Raw genomic sequence first — 19,478 nt, 5'->3', positions numbered from 1 at the left:
GTGGTTGGGGGAGGGGGAGGGAAAGGGGAGGCGGCGGTGGGGAAGAGACAGAAATCTTTAATAAATAAATAAATAAATTAAAAAAAATTGTCATCAAAATAGAGGAGGATCTTCCTATTGAAAACTGTAGAATTTTTAAATATTATTTTAGAATTCAGGATGACAATCTTGACTGTCAACTTGATGGGTTTTAAAGTTATCATGGAAACAAATCTGTGGGCATTTCTTTAAGTTGTGGAGGTTTGGATAAATTAGCCCCATAGACTCATGTGTTTAAGAGCTTGGTCCATATGGAGTGGCACTATTAGGGAGTATAGCCTTGTTGGAGGAAGTGTGTCACTGTGGAGCTACAGTTTGAGGTCTCATATATGCTCAATAACACAGTTGCGCTGTGCGGTCCAGAAGGCATTGTTTGCTGTGGTCATCCACTGCCTATGGCTTTACAATCTTTCCACTCCTTCTTTGGCAGTGGTCCCTTTGATATTGGAAGGAGAAGGGTGTGTTATAGATGTCCCATCTGAACATTCTACTGTTTTATTCTCTTCATCTTGACTAGTTGTATGTCACCGTCTACTGGAAAAAAATAAAAGCTTCTCTGATGAGGCTTGAGAGGCATATTAATATGTAGGTATAATGACATAATGGTAGGTCATTGGGAGTTATTTTAATATCATGTCCTTTTACTGTAGAAATTGTAAATTGATCCCTAGGTCCTATGTCCTGTCTGGCCACAGCTATCTAGATCTTATAACAGTATCAAATATGGGTTTCATCTTGTAGAGCAGGCCTAAGTCTAATCAAATACTGTTGGTTGCTTCTAGGACATTTATGGAACTATAGTATTCGTGAGCTTATCTAAACAGGCAAGTTGTTATAATAGCTCCCACTTTTTATATCTCAGTAAGACTGATAACTTTCTTCATCCAGTGGTGTGCATAACACTGCTTAGCACTATGAAAGCCATTCATTAGGGATAAAGTTTTTAGATCAGTATGAGCTTGATTTCTCCATGTTCTATTGCTCTGTAGTTCAGTGTATCTTCAGCAGCAGGATTGGGAAGGTGACTAAGAGCAATGGCAAATGCCGGTAATATGTGATGGCCTGTGGGACCTTATAGACCAACAACTCCAAAAGAGGTAACCCTTCCTGACACTGGGCTTTTGATTTGTTAAGCTATGGTGTATTCTTTGGACATGGTTGTCCTGTTAGAGAGTAACTCCATTTAATCTTTCTCTCTCTCTTTTTCTCTCCCCATCTCTTATTGTATCTATCTATCTATCTATCTATCTATCTATCTATCTATCTATCTATAATGTGTGTATATGTGTGTCTATACACACACATAATATGTGTATATATATGGTTAATTTTTTTATCTTCATACAAACCTAAATATATCTGGAAAAAAAGGAATCCTAATTGAGATAATACCTCTATGGGCAAGTCTGTAAGGTGTTATTATCAGTGATTCATGTGAGAGGGGCCTATCCACTGTGGGCAGTGCCATCGTTGGCTAGGTAGTCCCAGGGTGTATATATGAATGTAGGTTGAGCAAATGAGCAAACATCATTCCTACATGGTTTCTGCTTCAGTTCCTACCTCCAGGTTCCTGCCTTGAAGGTTTTTTTTTATTGTTTTTATTGAGCTATACATTTTTCTCTGCTTCCCTCCTTTCCTTACCCCTTCCCTTCTGCCCTCTCCCATGATCCTCATGCTCCCAATTTACTTGGGAAATCTTGACTTTTTCTACTTCCCATGTACATTAGATCCATGTATATCTCTCTTAGGGTTCTTTTTGTTGTCTAGGTTCTCTGAAGTTGTGAGTTGTAGACTGGTTTTTCTTTGCTTTATGTCTAAAAGCCACTTTTGACTAGTATGATTACATTTGTCTTTCTGGGTCTGGGTTACCTCACTCAATATGATGTTTTCTATATCTATCCATTTGCCCGCAAATTTGAAGATGTCATTTTTTTTCACTGTGTAGTACTCCATTGTGTAAGTGTGCCACATTTTCCTTATCCATTCTTTGCTGGAGGCTGCCTTGATATTTTGCTCTGACTTCCTCTTATTGATGGAATATGAGCTGAGAGCTGTAAGATGAAATAAATCTTTCTTTCCCAAAGTTGCTTCAGGTCTTGGTGGTGGGTTTTTTGTTTTGTCTTATTTTGTGGGGGTTTGTTTGTTTGTTTTTAAGATACCGTTTTACTATGTAGCCCTGGTTGTCCGGGACCTCATTCTGTAGACCAGACTGGCCATAAACTGACAGAGATCCACTTGCTTCTGGCTCTTGAGTTCTGGGATTAAAGGCTGTACCACCATCATTCTGCAGGTCTTGGTGTTTTATCACAGCAGTATGTTGACCAAGGTTTCTGTCCCATCCAGTCCTGCAGTCATGCAACCCCAACGAAACACACAGAGGTCTACAGTTATTATAAAACTGATCAGCTCATTAGCTCACGCTTCTTAGTTTTATAATTAATGTAGACCTCTGTGTGTTTCTTTGAAACTGAATGACTGCAGGACCGGGTGGTACAGAAACCTTAGTCAACAGCAGTAGAGACCCTCATTAAGACCAAGTCTTCTACAGTAACTGTTTTCTCATGTAAACATTTCAGAAGGTGTAGTTTTTTCTTTCTTTCTTTCTTTCTTTCTTTCTTTCTTTCTTTCTTTCTTTCTTTCTTTCTTTCTTTTTTTAAAAAAAAACTCTTTGGGGGCTCACTACCCACCTGCCAAATAAACACACAGAGACTTATTTTATCTTCTGAATGTCTTGTTTCTAACCAGCTTTTCTAGCTTAAATTATCCTGTTTCTCTTTAACTATGTTTTGCCTCTGGATTTTTTTTTCCTTTCTTCTACATATTTTTCTTTCCTTCTTACTCTGTAGCTGGCTGTGTGGCTGAGTAGCTGTCCCCTGGCATCCACTTCTTCTTCACCTTTTCTTGTTCCTCTCTCTTCTTTTGGGCCTAGATTTATCCTACTTATTCTCTCTGATTGGCAGCCCCACCTCTCTACTGTCTAGCTATTGCTGTTCAACTTTTTAGTAGACCATTCAGGTGTTTTAGGTAGGCAAAGTAACACAGCTTCACAGAGTTAAACAAATGCACCATAAAAGAATGCAAAACATCTTAGCATCATTAAACAAACATTCCACAGCATAAATTAATGTAGCACATCTTAAACTAGTATTTCACAACAAGAAGGTCTTTGGTGTTAATTATCCCTCCCTGTACTCCCTCTACCCTGCTCTCCAAGTTTCAAGATTATTGTTAAGATTATTCTTTCCTGAGTTTTAGCACTGTGTTCTCCCGACCCACTCACCCCTGCCTTCCCCATGGAAGCTCCTACCATGACCTCTTAATTTCTTCATCCAGTAACTAATTCCAAGACCACTTCTATACTTTAAGGTATTTGTTATAAATATTACTGTTTTTCAAGAAACCAAAGTATGTATCAGTTTCTATTGTTGCTTTGACACATGACTACAGAGTCAGAGGTTTAAGCAATATGAAGTTGTGTCCTTTCCTTAATGTAGGAATCGGCCTGTCCAAAGTCAAGGTAGCAGTAGGTGTGCTTCCTTAGAGCGTTTCCTGGGGACAATCTGTTCCTGTGCTTTTGCCAGCTCTCTATGCCCTAACATGACTGTGTATCACATAGACTCTTTAGCCCTTGACATCTCATCACTTCTTCTGAATTTTTACCTCCTTTTTAGAAGGATTCCTGTGATTCCATGGTGTTAGCAACATAGTCCAGAAAGCTCTTACCTGGTTTTTGTTTGTTTTGTTTTGTTTGAGACTTAGTCTAATTGTGTTGCCCTGACTTCCTTTGAAGTTGTTATGTATACCAGGCTGTCTTTAAACCCCCAGATATCAATGCGCTTCTTAGAAGGCATCCAAGTGATGAGAATCAAAGTATGCACCACCATGCCCATCCTGTCCAGTCCTTTCCTCTGTAAAGGAGTAGGGACATATTCACAAGTTTCAGGGTTCTAGATGTCTTTAGGGAGCATATTTTGCCTGCCACTCTCTCCTTTTCACATAAAGTTGCTTGCCATCAACTCTGCTAATTTTGTTATCGGCACTTTTTTACTGTTTTCGTAGAGTTGCCATGTTTCTCTTCATAAGAGGGACTCAGAGTGTCTTCACAGAAGCAGGTGTTTGTATTCCTAGAGAATACTCTTGCCCAGACGAGAGGAGTAGAGATGCTGAGGAGAGCCTTCTGTGGCTGTGATCTTACAGCTTATGACTTCTCTGGCTAGGAACCTCCAGAACCCTGCTGTGTGGAGGCCCAGATTTGTCTTCTTTATCTTCCCTTGGGTCCTAACTTCTGCCCCAAGCTCTCTTGACCTCAGTAGCTGTATCCTATGCAGGCTCTGTGGTCTTGTAAATCAGCTCCTAGATGTGAGGATGCTCAGGCTGCTAGAGCAGTGTCTGATTTAGAGCACCCTGAGGCCTTATCTAGGAGACTCTTGTAATACCTTGAGAGCCATTTCTTAGACCTAGTAAGTAGGAAACTTGAGTTAGGTCATTTTAAGTTTTGGTCTCGTCATGCATATTTTGATCAAAGACGTTGCCTATGGTGGCTCTCTTCAGCCCACCTGGATAATACTTGAGATAAGAGGATAAGCAATGTGGTTGCTTTGTTATCCAAGTGTCCTCTTGCTCTGCACAAGATCTCTCTGCCTCTTGCTGCAGGCCTAGTGTGCATTCATTAAGTGCGTGTGCCTTTGTGGGAAGTTTCTTTCAATTCCCTTGAAGTCATACTTGCACGTTAGTGCCCTAAATTGAATGCACAATAAATAGCTTTTATATATCCTTCACAAATTTTAAGACCATCTACAACTGTGAGTTCAATATTTAGCCCTATATATAATATAGAATATTAATACATCATGTGTTTATTTACACAGCTCACTTAAAAGGCCATTAATTAATGTCTGTCCATAGTAGCTTATGATTACTTAGCAATAGTGACTATTTCCTTTTCTGCCAGATGAGGGGTCTTTGCAGGTAGCCTTCCCTGACTGCATACTATACTATTCCTAAACCTGGGTGATACTCCTTTTGGCCTTGCTTTGTGACATTTTTAAGGTTTCACTGCCTTATCCTTCTCAATAGCCCTCTGAATTAAATACTGATATTCTCCCACTGTATACATGAAGAAATGGGCCCATTTCAGTATCAGCCTTAGCATAGTATATTACTCAGTCAGAATTTCAGGGACCTATTTTTAAAGCTTAATTGTCTTAAAATTCATAGATGGATTATTCACAGCCAAAGCATATGGCACATATTTAAATATATAAACTATTAGGCTTATTAACTTCCATTCTTAATTAATCATAGTGAACCATATATATTAATGATTTTTAAGCTTTAATGTACAGATGAGTCACCCATGAAATGTGTTAAACACAGATCCTGATTCATTGCTTCCATGTAGGAACTAAGACTATGCATTTCTTACTACCTGCCTGTAGTTGCTGGTGCCACAAGCCCACAAGCCACACTCTCTGGGTGGCTGCAGACCCTCTGACCAGGATCTGAGCCTTCCTCCTTTGGTGCACTCTTCTTGTGGATTTAACATTGCTTTTCCATAAACACATCTATAACCCTTTTTCTTTCCCTATGTTTTTTTTTTATTTTTTTAAAGAATTTTGGTTACTTTTGCACATAAGTTTTTTATGAGCCACTTAAGATTCCTTCCCCCTTAGCCGGGCGATGGTGGCGCACGCCTTTAATCCCAGTACTCGGGAGGCAGAGGCAGGCGGATCTCTGTGAGTTCGAGACCAGCCTGGTCTACAGAGCGAGTGCCAGGACAGGCTCCAAAGCCACAGAGAAACCCTGTCTCGAAAATCCAAAAAAAAAAAAAAAAAAAAGAAAAAAAAAGATTCCTTCCCTTCCCTCCTTCCTCCCCCTTTATTGGTACTTGCATCTCTTCTTTATCTTTATGCTTAAAGTGAAGATATGTTAGTATTTAAATCAGAATAAATATCAACTAGAGATGATGAAATAAAGAGTTTAAAAAGAAATAAAATAGACAAAGACTTTGGTATTCAGGCGCCAGAAAGTGGCAGCTGTGAAGGTTTCTTGTATTAGCTCAATCTTGTCAGAAGCCTGCTATGCTGAGTCACTAATGGAAACTCAGTTTGTCTGTGCCTTCTAATGGCAGGAATCATCAGCTCTGAGTTCTCCATTATCTGGGGACTGAAGGTTTCTTAAGGGAGTGTTGTGTATTGGCTCTTTTCCCTTGTTTATCTATACTCTTGAGTGGGCATAATTCAATACTTAATTCTTCTGTGTATGATCATAATGTATTATTTGTGTGTGTGTGTGTGTGTGTGTGTGTGTAAGTGAGAACAAGAGATACTTGCTGTAATGGTCTGTCCTGTCCCTTTAAGAGACAAGCCGCACCTACTCCCTCCCTTGTCTGCTGAGGCAAACCCATCTTCAGCTTCCAACCTGAATATCTCTCTCTCTCTCTCTCTCTCTCTCTCTCTCTCTCTCTCTCTCTCTCTCCCTCTTTCTCTGCTCTTCCCCCTTCTCTTCTTTTCTTCTATAACCCACTAAATAAATATCCAACTTCACTCTGCATGGCATGCCTATTCGTCTTGATCTCTCACCTGCCATGCGGCTTCCTGCCTGGGACCCAGCTGCCTTTGTGGCCTGCAGCGTTTTACTTAAACCATTACACTTGCCATGCTGTGTAGGTGGAGTCCAGAGAGTATCTTCTTTCTTCCCATTATTGATTCTTGGGTTCCAACTCAGGTTGCCAGGCTTGGGTTATAATCACTTTGACCTACTCACTTTGAGCCATCTTACTGAGTCCTATACGTGATCATATTAAAACCTTCTAACACTTGGCACTTGTTGAATGCCACATGCAAACCATAATTTAATACTTTGACTATTTACAGCTTTGATGCACCCCAATTGGTTAGGTGGATATTGTAAATATATTTTGTAGACATAAAAAAGGCTTGGTACCAGCAAGTAAACCTAGCCATAGTAACTCTACTACTCAGTGATAGCCAGAAATTTAAGCCAAGCCTGAGACCACACAGCTGCTTATACTTTGTGAGCTCTATTTTTACCTATAACAAGGTACTATACATGGAGACACTATGGTGAAATTCTTAGTTCCCAACTCCAAGGTGTTTCTGATCTAGATGAAGAAGCAGATTCACTGAGACACGTGTGGTACCAGAGAGCAGTGGTGGAACTACACCTAGGCGATTGTGTAGTCATGGTAATATTGACCAGTGAATGTGAGGTCACACTTTTCATTTTCCTTTCTCTAATCCTTTCTTGCTAGTTAATTCTCTGAATCCTTCCATGTTTCTCCAGAGTTGTCTCAGGGCTCTTGCCTGATTATGTATTAATCTCCCAGCTTGAAAGAACTTCTAGGTCTGGTATTGCTATCATTATCATAAATGGTATCTGATAGAGAGTTAATGTAGGATTTCACAGTATTTCCTTATTTTAGTTCACATATATCTGGTTGTGAGATTCTCATGAGTTTTAGTGGGTTGCAAGTGACATTTTTTAACCGCTACCATATGCATTTTTTCCTACTCAATCAAAATTAAACATTTTCTTTTGTTGGGAAAGAGATGACTCATCCAGGAAGAAGGTGCTATGGGAAGAAATGGGAAGATGAAAAGCATGGGTTTGGGCCAGTTCAGTAAGCGTAATTGACTTACAGATGTGAACAGCAGTAAGAGAACAGACACATTTGGGAACCAGTTTTTTTTTTTATTGTTGTTGCTAATTTGTTTTTAGTTTAGAATATAACTGTATCATTTTCCCTTATCCTTTTCCTCTCTCCAACCCCTCTCAAATTCATAGCCTCCTTTCCTTTGTTATTATTATTATTCTGAGAAGCATAAGTAGTGATGGAACTACACTTAGACGATTGCTCAGTTACGATAATATTAACCAGTGAATGTGGAGGTCATATTTTTCTTTTTCCTTTCTCTAATCCTTTCCTGATAGTTAATTCTCTGAATCCTTTTGTGTCTCTTCAGAATTGTCTCAGGATTCTTGCCTGATTATGTATTAATCTCCCAGCTTGGAAGATCTTCTAGGGGTGTGTGTGTGTGTGTGTGTGTGTGTGTGTAGTCTCTGTGTGTGTGTGTACACATATATATGTATGGCCTAAAATATATTTAAAAAAACTGTTGAGTCTGTTAATGTTGCTTGTGGGTATGTATGTATGTATTATGTAATAAATATCAAGCTGACCCATTGATACTGGATAAGGTATTACCAGTTCATCTTTGAAGAAGAAGGAGGAGGAGGAAGAGGAAGAGGAGGAGAAAGAAGTAGGAGAAGGTGGAAGAGGAGGAGGGGGAAGAAGGAGAAGAGGAGGAGAAGGAGGAGGAGGAGGAGTTTCCCCCTCAACGGTCATTAGTTGCCTGTCATTCTTTGTCTATAATTGAAGCCGACTGAGATTCCCTCTCTTCCACATTAGCATTTCTATTGGTATTGTCTTGTTCAGGTCTTGCTTAACAGCCATATTGTTGAAGTATCATGGGTGTAGCTTCCCTGTCATATCTAGAATACACAATGTCACAGCATATTTCCTGTTCTCTGGCTCTTAAAATCTTATATTCTATGTGTATATGAGCTTCTCTTTTTTATTGTATTCACCGCTAGTGTCCTCCAACTTACTCCCATTCCTGCTGGTCCCTGTCCTCTTTTCAGCTTGCCTCCTACTTTCATGTTTGTTTGAGGTAAACTGAGAAGTTTAATTGGGTTGTGAAGGGAGCACGGGTGAGAAGTTATATATAGGAACACCAGCAACTTACCAGTGGCTACACCACTGAAGAAAACATTTGTCCCTCTGCTAGTGACCATGACTGTTTATAGTTCCTCGGGTAGGTGTGGGACCCCTGGTTGTATTTTTTTTTTTAGTTTCTAACTGAATATGCAAATGCTTCTTGTGGGTAGATAACATGTTGAACATTAAATATTGCCAAAATCTATACAACTAACCAATGAGCAGCATATTTTAGGAACTGTCTGTCATACTAGCTGAAGGCTTTTATTTCTATTACTGAAAAAAAAAGAGTGTTAATGATTTGCTGTGCAGAATCATCTAAATTAGACATTGATAACCGATGGCAGAATTTTAGAAAGAGATCATCAGTGTAGGCAGGAACTGACACACATAAAGACAGTATGTCATTTAAGTGGTAATGAACAGGTTCATGGTTTTCTCCTACATATAAGTTTGAGAAGAGATTGTTGCAAAAATAATTATAATGATAGGAAAACTTTTTACTTCAACCAAGAGAAGAGCCAGTGGGAATCGACATAGCTAAGAACAGTGACAGCGAACCTGCACCAGTGCCCATGCTCTGGGACCCTGTATGGGTTTTGCTTGAGTTGTCCCCTCAAGCCTGAAAGATGTCAGCAAAAACATCAGCAGTTACCACACATACAGGAGAGAAAAGAGAAAACACATGCTTTTCATCTTTTTTTTTTTTTTTCGTATGAGGAAAAGCCTTCCAGGGGTCCTCATCTGACCTTTTTTACATCTCCTCTCAAGGTAGCTGCAGAGGTCTAGAAGCCCACCTGCTATTCCTAATATGTAGACTGTGCTCTTGTCTGCAAGCTTACAATTGCAGGATTGGACAGTCAGTAGCACCAGGTGCCTATAATTATACTGTATCCAGAAAGAAACAGCTTTGTACTGGTCTTGTTTTAATAGATTATCATTTATGAAATAGAATGATAGAGACTACTGAAAATATGATTCTGCCTATATCTTTCTCTCTGACTAATAATGCCTGAAGTCTCCCTTAATTTCCTGCTTTGAACTTTGATTCAATAGGAAATTCCTTTTGTCTAGAACTGACTGTATTATCTAGAACTTTTTACTTTCACAGAGCAAATAGAAGATGTTTGTTGTGCTGTATGTGGCTACAGAGCATTGCTTTCTGTTTAAAGTAAGGTAAAGCCATCTTGGAGGCTTAGACTAAATTAACTGTTTTTGCCCAAAGGAAAAAGGTCTGAAATGCTAACTTCAAGGTGATTCAGCCTAGGCATCTGATTCTCAGAGTTTTGAAGGAACTAAAAATGCTGATCAGTCAATACAGCAGAAAATCTAAAGTTCATATTAATGAGCTGGAACCAAATTAGAGTAAAGGGATTTGCTTGTAAGAATAACTAGTAGAAGTGAAGGTAAGTGTAGTTTAACGTGTCTGTACATCTTTATTCATAAGAACAAACAAATCTCCCAATGATTCAGTCAGAGGCGTAGCCTGCTCCCGTGTAGAGGATGAGACGTGAATTTAAATTCATCTGAGATGATGGGACTTAAAAGCTATCCATGTTAAAACAGAGAAAGGACAATTACTTTGCAGTTAAATTGTGGCACAGCTTTTCAAATGTGCAATTATGTTGCCTTTTTTATGTGTGATTTTGTGGTCTCAAGAATGGTCAGAGAAAGCACTAAATTACATAGTGGATGGCTTACTTGTTTTCCTGTTACTTGGCTAAGTAATGAACCAAAAGTTTTCTCTCGGTGAGGGGGAAGAATTTATTTTCTCAAGGGCTGCTCCGTGAGATACACAGTTTATAAGTCTAAGGATAGTGAGTATGGAGACGTGGCCTTTGGGAAAGACCAGCTGGCACAGTTTCAGCCTCATCTTAACTGCTGTTTTAGAGTTAATTTTGTATTTCCTTTTATTCTTTTTTAAAATGATGAAGCATTTGAAACAAGTACTTATCAATTTGGTTTGCTAAGAGCAGTGTTTACATGTGGGTCTTCCATTCTGCTGTCTCCTCGTAGAAGTCCCTTTCCGCTTGCGCCTTTCTTTGAAAAGGAAAGACGTAAGAAATTTGATTAGACCCCTTTGCTCTCCCCCACAGTGTCACCACTCATTTCCTCTCCACGCTTGTCATTTTTGTTATTGATGCACTTTATGTCTAAAATGTATCATAAGATTGCTTCAAAGTTTTAATCATATGATGAATGCAGTGAAAAAGAAATACAGAGAAGCTTGGTGAGACATTTGAAAAACAAATTCTAAAACTGATTTGAAAATGTAGAGAGCCTCTAGTGCCCAAATAACTATCTATACGACTTGACAAAATGTGAAACTTTTACAGTCCCTAGAGTATCTAGGAATCTAGAACTCTGAAGAACAACACACCTGCCCCTACAATACCATGCTTATGGCAATATGAGCCCTGCCAAGTGGTGCCAAAGGAATAGTCTGTGTAGATGCAACTGGGCTGATTTGAGTATCTATATGGTAAAGAGGAGAAATGACCCTGCATTCCTCATTAGCTATAAATGAGTTCTGGGATAGGGTGTGGGGGGTTGGAAATCTGAATATAAAAGGATTTATTAGCTTACAGTCCTTGAAAAACTCATTTTACCATGAGTGGTTCTTTGATTCTTATTGGAGTAAATTGAATTGAGGAGATTGAACTAAATGAACTATGGTAATGTAAAATTAAAAACCTAATTATATCACTGATCTTGAAAGTTTGAAATGCTTATTCAGAGTGGTTGCTGTTCATTTTTTTGGTAAGGCTTTTATCAAATTAGGAATATTTCCTTCTATTTCTAGTTTCCTGAGAACTTTATTTTTTTTATCATTAATGTGTGTTAAAAATGTGTTACACCTTCCATATATTCTGAGGTAGTCTCATGAATTGGGACTTTATTCTTTGACTGCAGTGGTGGTGATTAATTTTTTAATGCTAAATCAGTCTTCTATTATTGAAAAACACATATATGTGCTTGGTTGTATTACCTTCCTTGTGTAGCTGTGGATTTGCTTTGCTAATATTTGTTAAGGATTTCTAAATCTTTGTTCAAGGGTTACAGGCTCATAGTTTTCCATCTGTTTCATTTCTCTTGGGTTCAGATTGTGCTTTCTTCATGAAGCTAGTGTGAAAGTATTTCCATTTTGTAGTCTCTGGAAGTGTATTTTGTAGGTGATTGTATTTCTTAAACAGAGTTAAATTAATATTCATAAAGTAATAACTTTTTTCCATTTGTGTTAATTGTATTAGTTACATGTAACAGAATTTACCATTTAATTACTTTTTAAGTTCATAATTCATTGCCAATAACACACTTACATTACTCTATAACTGTCAGCCATCTCCAGAACTCTTCATCTTAAAAACCTGGTCCTTTGTAATCATCATATAATTACTCCCTGTTCCTCTTCTCCCAAATTTCAGGAAACTGCCATCTACTTTCTGAGTCTGTGAAGCAAACTTCTGTAGCTACCACCTACAAGGAAAAATCACACACTATCTGACTTGCCGTGACTGGCTCTTTTCCTTAACATAATGTCCTTGAGGTTCATACATATTACAACATATATCAAAAATTCCTCCTTTTAAGTGTTAAATGTTATATTCATTTGTTTACTAGTTTATTTGTTACTAATGACTAAATGATACTACTCTAAACATGGGTGCTTAAGTCCTTTTTTATCGATTGCTTCCGTTGCACATCTTTCTATTGTTGTGATAGTATGTGAAGTGATGTCACTGTGATTTGATTTTTATTTCTCAAGTGATTAGTGATACTGGATATCTTTTCAGGTTTTTGTTGGTTATTGGTGTGTCTTTGCAGCAGTGTCTGTCATTAAATTATTTGGGTTTTTTGTTTTGTTTTTATATATGTTTAAGGAAATTTGCCAATTTTGCCTTTATAGTTCTAGAAACAAATTATTAGCAATAGAAGTTGGATATTAAGCATTATTATATAAAAAGATAAAAACATCTTTTTATATATGTTGAAATAGGAGCGGCAAGGCTGCGTCCCCGGCACCCGGCCGCCCGCATGGCTAGCTTATACCCAGAAATAATTACACGGAAACTGTATTCTTTCAAACACTGCCTGGCCCGGCTAGGTCCAGTTTCTTATTGGCTAGCTCTTACATATTGTTCTAACCCATTTCTAATATTCTGTGTAGCCCATGAGCTGGCTTACCAGAGAGGATCTTAACCTGCGTCTGTCTGGAGTGGGAGCATCATGGCGACTCTTCCTCAGCTTCTTTTTCCCAGCATTCTCTTCTGTCTACTCCGCCTACCTAATTTTCTGTCCTATGAGGGCCGAGGCAGTTTCTTTATTATTACAAGACCCACCTCCATCATATATAAAACATTTAGACTTTCATGGCTTCATGGTTGTTATTATGGCTTGTTGGTGATTTTTTTTGAAGTCCATTTTTTATTTTTTGCTTTGTACTTATGCACTTGTTGAGTATAGCCCCGTTATCATCAGCCTATCTGCTGGTGGGTGGAAGATAGAGAGCTGATTCCCGTATCTTTTCTGACATTCTTCTTGGATCCACTATATGATGTTGAATGTGTTGTGGAAGGACTTGACCTGGGATTGGCAAACCTTGGTGGAAAGAGCCATTTGGTTATTCACTGGCTTTTGTTTTTATCTGGGCTGCTCAGTACCCACTGTGTCATTGTTCCTTGTCTTGCACACTCAAAGGCCATTTTGTGTTCTCTGACAATGGAGAGTTAGTAGAGTTCCTTGTCTTCTCTCCTGTCTGCCTAAAATTTCATTCTTAACTCCTGCCATCACTTTTGAGTTAATCTTGCCAGCCTTATCAACACCATCACCACCACCACCACCACCACCACCACCACCACCACCACCACCACTGCCATCACCATTGCCACTACAACCCTGAGAGTTGTGGAGGGTTAGTAAAAGAATAGAATCAAATCCATGTGTGTCCCTGGGCCCCATCCTGCTGAAAAGGTTACATCAGGTGACAGAAATCTTCAAAACAAGTTTTGGATTTTAGAGCATGAAGAGGCAAGAGGGGATGGTCATATGGCATGGAGTCAGGAGGGCCAGATCTTTAACTATTACAATCACTTCCTCTAGAACTATTTATAAAACACCTTATAAGCAAGACCTTCTCTGTGTGTCACTCTTCCTAGCCAAGGCGCAGGTCTTGCTGTGACCCTGGGCTAATGACTACCTGAACATTGGCTTCTCTTACCATTTCTCCCTCTGCCTCTCCCCAGTCTTCCATCTTTTTAGCTCTGTCCATCTCACTCTGTTTTTTCTAGGTGACGTTTTATCCCACTCTGTACCTGTCACCATCTTAATATATGATTCTGATTCAAGTTAGGTTGTCAGCACAGCAAGGAAGAAATGGTCTCAGGCTGCATGGAATCCACAAAGGGAGTCGTTTCCCTGTTGTTTATTGAGGCTGTAGTTGATGTGTTTGAAATCTGACAGGGTTTTTCCCTAACACAAGAACATGATGAATTATTCATTCCCAAAACATTTCTAAGCATCTACTCTTATGTCAGGCACTGTGCTACACACTGAGGATACAGAGAATTCCCTGCCCTCTAATATCTCATGGTGGTAGTGGACAGTAAGATGTATAAGGGCTTTGATAAAGCAGGCTGGCTTCCTGGAGAATCTATCTTGGGTAGGAGGAGTCAGGGTTATAATGAGAAAAGGAAACATGACTGGTGACTGAATACTGCCATGGTCTGCAGCTCAGTTTAGGGTGTTTATAGGGGGTTGGGGTGTTCTAAAGCAGGGTGGGAAATGTGGTCAGGGGAAAATTGGAGGATCAAGCCTGTCTTTGAATTTTGTCTAGAAGAAAATAGTAAAGTGTTCTATTTCCAGAATTCCATATTAGTTGCCAGTGTTACTGCACAGTAAGAAATCCGGGGTGGAGCCATGAGGTTAGTAGTTCATGTAAGACCTATCACAGGAATGATGTGAGACCAAATAAGGTAGGAGCTGAACGAGATGGAAAGGTGGTTCTGCGATCAAAAGATGTTGCAAAGACAGCACTGAAAGGCCATAGGCCGTGGACAAGATTTAAGACAGAAGTGCAGTAATTATCTCATTTATTATCTAGACTGAGACCTGACTGCCATGGAGAACAACAGAAGATTACTAAGAGGTTGCTAACAACAGTTAGTAACTGCTGCCCCTGCAGGATAAATTTTTAACTGACTTTCACAAGCCCAGATTTTTAGTTACCATAAGTAAAGCCACACATATATTCCAGAGTGATTCCTAGGATTTTATCCTTTGGAATTTGGTAAATTAGAAAAGGAAAGAGGAAAATAAAAATAATAATATTTGGAGAAGTAAATTAAGAGTTCAGTTTTGACCAAGGGATTCCATGAGTGTACAAGTTGATATGTTGTTATCGCCTTTGTTATATTTTATAAGGCAGAGTCAGCTCTTCTGCTGGACATATAGCTACAGATGAGACTGGGACCAAGTCCCAGTTCAGGCCAACTAATGAGAAGCTGTAGCAGATCTTTCTTATGGAGGGTGAGTCATAGCTGAGCCCCTCTGTTAGGCTGGCCTGGGAAGTGATTACCAAGGGAGAGTCAGCTGGTAGCAAGCACTAGCTTAGATGGCTCTGGAAAATTGCTGGAAAGAAAATAGCTTGCCACAGCAACATGGGTGAGTTTTCCTAGAGGATGAAGGGCCACATGAGTATGTGGGTATAGTAGAAGAGGATTCTGCAGGCCAGTACCCAGGCTTTCACTGCCTGCTCTGCTTTTGCTGAACTCTCTGAAGATGCTCTAAGCCTTGAACTTGCTTAAGAATAGTTACATAAAAACAATCATCATGAAAAATCAGCCTCAAGCTTGGCGTGATTTCATCTCTCTACTTTTTGTTTTCAAATGTTGGATAAAAGATACTTCTTCCTCGACCAAAGACTTAAAAGTGAGAGAAAACAAACTGGAATAACAGGTGGTATATACATTTGACGATTTGGAAGATCTTCAGGTGTTTATTTAGATAGAAATGTAAGCAAATGGGAAGAGAAGAAGATAGTACAAGTTTCCTTACATCCTTAAGTTAACATAGCATGCCCTTTGCATTCTGGTGCCATTATAAACCCCACAATATATTTTTATTTCACTCTTCAACATTTCATTAGCATCTTTAGCGTTACCATGACATTGACATCGTCTGGAGGTAATTCTGTCCTTGTAGTCCTGTGACTCAGATTCTTAGTTTTGTGTGGGTGGTTTGTTTCTCCTCCTTCTTACCCAGTTTTCCAATTAGCACCTTATTAGCTCTATACCTGCTACACAGAACTCATATTCTGCCATTTAACCTTTTCCATTAAAAAAAAATAAAAAAGAAGAAGAGGGAATGGAAACAGTATTCTTGTTAGTAGATAAATTCAACTTCAAACTCTGGTGCCCCTGGTGGTAGAGTCTCCCAATCATGGATGGTGCTGGTGGCTCAACACATTTCAGAACAGCAACAGGAAAGATCCTTGCAGGTTGGAAGCAGAGACAATACCTCCATGTTGGGCACAGCTGTGTAGGCATTTCTAGCTCCAAACCGTAGGATCAGACCAAATGCTCTTCCCTCAGAGTCCCCCCCTTCGCCCCCATTTCTTTGCCAAGGAGGTACTGAACAACATTCATTATGTACTACAAAATAATTTCTATTTATTTTCTCATCCTGGGATTAGCTTTATTTTGTACCAGAGGAGAAATAAACAGATTCACTGGCTATTCCATTTTCTTATTTTACATGAGGACATAGTAACTTTACACTGAAATGGATATTCATTTATTATGTTTGCTTTCACACACTGCATCCATTAAAGGCAAATATACAACAATTAGTATGTAAATTGAACTTGAATGCTGAACAAATGAGGTAGAGCCTCAAACATTATTTATTGACTAATTAGTTTTATTGTAATTGGAGGGGAGCCTATAGAACATGCAAACCTTTCGTGGGGGCCTGCATGGTTTCAGCAGATGTTGAGTTCATTTTCATCTCATTATTTCATGCCTCCTGTGTGATTGTCAGGCATGGTATTTTTTTATTTCAAAATGATTTAGATACTTTGTTTGTATCGGTTAATCAAGGAGTAGAGGGACCACTGTAGTGGCATTTTATTTGTATTTTAACAAATAAAGCTTGCCTGAAGATCAGAGAGTAAAACAGCCCCACTGGTCAGCCTTACAGATCAGGCAGTGGTAACACATACCTTTAATCCTAGTAGCCACACTAGTTGCCATAGAAACCAGGCAGTGCATGCCTTTAATCCCAGTGGTGCACACCTTTAATCTCAGCCCTAGAAAAGATTACAAAACAGGAGGAAACAGCTGCTCTCGGGCACAGTGTCATTCTATGATTCTTGAAGGCTTAATTGTCATTTTAGACTGAGTTAGAGGTAAGAACCAGTGGCTGGCTGTTTTGCTTTTCTGACCTTCAGGTTGAACCCCAATTTCTCTCTCTGAGTTTTTATTTATATGCTTGTTAGGATACATATTTAGCATATATAAGGCCCTGGGCCTAATTCATACTACCAATAGAAAGAAAAATAGGTAGATGGATGGATAGATTGAATCTTTTCTGAAATAACTACTAAAAAATAAAAACAACGCTTCTATGACTAAGTGGTAGAATGCTTGTGTAGCATACTCAAGACCCTCAGATCCCTTCCAAACACTGCAAAAAGTCATAATAAATAAATATACAATAAAAGCAAAAGCTTCAAGGAAGACATAGAGAATTTTGTTAGGATTCTCCAGGTGTGGTGTTTTCAGAGGTGGCCATTTTCCTCTTGAGCCTTCTAATCGTGACACCTTTCACATCCATACCTACTTTCTCCTGGTCACCTCCCCATCATGTCCTAGTGTCTGCTGTCCTTGGATGTGTCTTTCTCACCACAGCCTAAGGACAATGCTTAAGTACCATAGTTATCTTGACCTTCTGAAAGAGAAAACTATATTCGCCAGACTTCACAAATGTATCTAGCCCTTACAAGCCACCATGAATAGCCACAGGTCCATCTGTCTTATATGGTAACCCATCCTGTCCCCTACCACAGGACCATTTGTATTACTCTTTGTTTTTTTTATTATTATTATTTCAGCTTCATCTTCCATCTCCCATGTACTCTGCCTGCATTCCATAGGCCTTCTTGCTCATCAGGCTCAGCTAGAGACCATGATTTCTCTCCAGCATCCATAGCTCTCACTCTGTCATGTCTGCCGGTCTGGTCAGGCATCTTCTGTGTCAACCCCAAGTTACATCTTTTTCCTGTTTGGATCTTTTGTTCCAAGTTGAACACACCTAAAACTAATAAGGCAGAGCTAATTAACCCCTTTACAATTGGATCATTTCTATTTTGAGTTCAAGTCGTGCTTAGCAGCTTCCTGGTACTACTACTCTACCTCCAGTAATTTCATCTCTTCGATGGGGGCTGGGGGGACTAAGGGTATTAGATTTGAAAACCCCAAGTCACACTGCCGTAGTAACCAACTATTTCCCTCTGAGTCTGGATCGACCCATTTCTGCCATCCCGTATGCTGCTGCTGCTGTTCTGTTCTAACCTTTTCAGCAGTTCCCGTTACTTAGAATGCCTTTCCATTTTATCCAGGCTGTTTGCTCACTAATTATCCCTTCCTATCCAGGTTCTCTTGCTCTGCTTCCCTTATACCTACTCTTTCTATTTTTAGTAGCATTTCTTAATTGCACAGAATAGTGGGCTTCAGTCTAACGTTCTCATCCCTGCACATACTGAACTTTGATCATCCTCACCGCCTAGTCTCTGCTCCCACAGGTACCTTTTCTGTTCCAGAATATGACCCCTTACTTTCGTGTCGCTTTTTGTCTAGATACACATACGAGAAAGCATGTGTTGTGCCTCCTTTTTGGCAGTCACAGACTTCCGTTTGCAGAAGTGAATGATTTACTGATTCATTGTTTCAACATTTCTTTGTTTAGTGTTGGATGTGATTCTGACTGTGTGCTTAACTGTTTTCTATGTCCCTATGCATGTCTCTGTGATTCCTAGACACGCTGTACTTTCTGGGGTCACTGGAAATGCTTTGTAATTTGACAGGAGCTGGCTTGTGAGTGTGTCTGTTCTGAAAACCATGGAGATGAACACTCATGCTCTGTGCTCTTCTCTATATATAGACTTACATCCTCCTTAGAAAAGCAAAAGATTGCAAAATGGATCTCTAAAAGGAATCATAGATATAGAAATAGTGGTAGTGCAAGACTTTAATCCCAGCACTCATGAGGCAGAGGCAGGTGGACCACTGTAAGTTTAATGCCAGCCTGATCTAACTAGTGAACTCCCAGCCTGCCAGAACTCTTAGTGAGACTCTGTTTCAAGAACAAATAAATAAATGATACAACAGGAAAGACAAAAATAAATAGTCTATATGTTAGAATTAGGGAAATTAATATAAATCTGTGGATTGGCTGGTTGATATATTTGGTTGTGTGTGTGTGTGTGTGTGTGTGTGTGTGTGTTGCTGGTGACTGAATCTAAGATTTGTACATGCTTGTCATGTGCTCTACCACTAAGGTGTATCCCCACTACCTATTTTCCTTTGTTTTTTTTTTAATTAAGTTTATTTTATTTTATGTGTATGGGGGTATGCCTGCATATGTGTATCTGCACCATGTTCATACATTTACCTAGGAGGTATCAGATGCCCTGAAACTGGAG

General features: G+C 39.3%; 1 protein-coding gene across 6 annotated transcripts in view; it reads left to right on the top strand.

The window, feature by feature from the left end:
* Window positions 1-19,478, top strand: part of Fars2 (phenylalanyl-tRNA synthetase 2, mitochondrial) — a 376,567-nt gene that overhangs the window by 222,565 nt on the left and 134,524 nt on the right. The gene's annotated exons all lie outside the window — the stretch shown is intronic.

Source organism: Alexandromys fortis, unplaced genomic scaffold (genome assembly GCF_014885135.2).
Source record: "Alexandromys fortis isolate MF-2015 unplaced genomic scaffold, M_Fortis_MF-2015_v1.1 scaffold_5, whole genome shotgun sequence".
NCBI classification, from domain to species: Eukaryota; Metazoa; Chordata; class Mammalia; order Rodentia; family Cricetidae; genus Alexandromys; species Alexandromys fortis.
This window is presented reverse-complemented; position numbering and strand designations above follow the sequence as displayed.